Raw genomic sequence first — 1,448 nt, forward strand, 5'->3', positions numbered from 1 at the left:
GGTGAGTCCTTCATCTTTTGTGTCTTCATTGCCTTGGTTTTGGCTTTTTCTTTTTCTGCTCTTGAATCAGTGGGGGCGCGCCAGCGCACCCACTGGGTGTAGCCCCCGAGAATCGGGCCAGCCAAGCATTGGCCAGGCCGAATCTCCTTGTGTTATGTTTGTCTTTGCTTTTTTAGTGGGGGCGCGCCAGCGCACCCACTGTGTGTAGTCCCCGAGAATCGGGCCGGCTATGAATTAGCCGGGACGAATCTTACTTCTTGCTTTCTTTGGTTTGCTCGTAGGAGCTTCATGACGCCCAAGTGCATGCGTACAATGAGCTACGGGCCCAGACCCACGCGGCTAATGCCCAAGTTGCTGATCTTCAGGGCCGGCTGGGCGCTTCCGTCTCGGAGCGAGATGCCTTGCGCGAGGCGGACCAGCGGCTCCAGCAGAAGCTGAGTCTTCTCCAGATGGAGAAGAAGGATCACGAGGCGGACCTTCAGGCCAAACTTGGGCAGCTGCGCACCACCCTTTAGGAGAAGGACACCTCATATGCTGCCGGCAAGGAGCATCTCAAGACGTCTCATCTTGAGGAGATGAAGCTCAAGGACGCTGCCCTGAAGGAGAAGGAAGAGGCCCTGTTCCAGAAGCAGGTGCGGCTGGCCAAGGTGATGGAGACGGTCGCGGCCGTCCCGGAAGAGCTCTCCCGCGTAGCCCAAGCGAGCACAGTGCAGGAGCGCGAGGCCGTGGAGGAGGCTCGCGAGACCGTCATCCATTTCAACCGTAAGCCTTTCTTTTATTTTGTCATGATCTTTTCTTCTTTGTTGATCTCCCTCTTATTCTTCTTCGCAGCCCTTCCCCTTACCCAGGAATCTTTCCCGAGTCACGGGAAGCGGCTGAAACGGCTGTGGAGACCAGCCATGAGGAGTGTCGCGCTGCTGGTGAGGAGGTGGATGCCGGCGCCGGCTCGACTGTCGAGGAGATTGTCATGGGCATCAGAGCCCGCCTGCTTGTACTGACCAAATCCATGGAGCGGCTCCAGATTGCCGGCGCGTCGATGATAAGGGCTCTGTGGACCAATGCCGTGGAGCCGGTGTCGATGAGCCGGCTGTCCCACTGGCTTGCAGCCGGTGGCGATCGCCTCGACGCCTGGCACGCCTCAGCCGCACGTGCTGGTGCCTACATGGCGCTGCGCTTGGCCAAGTCCTGGTATCGGAACCTGGACTTGGGAAAGCTCGTCACACAACGCGACGGCTCGGAGGGGGAGCTACAGGTCGTGGAGGACCAGCTGCACATGAGGGCTAGCGACATCTCCGCTTATGCCGCCTGGGACGAGCTCAACTTGGAGCGGGATGAAGATGGCAACGTCGTCCTTGAGGACTTGCACCTTCTTCAGCCGTATGATGCCGATGGCAGCTCCAATGGGCGGCCCTTGAGGAGGAAGCTGCCGACTCCAGCCACGAGGCTTA

Source organism: Hordeum vulgare, chromosome 7H (assembly GCF_904849725.1).
Source record: "Hordeum vulgare subsp. vulgare chromosome 7H, MorexV3_pseudomolecules_assembly, whole genome shotgun sequence".
NCBI lineage: Eukaryota > Viridiplantae > Streptophyta > Magnoliopsida > Poales > Poaceae > Hordeum > Hordeum vulgare.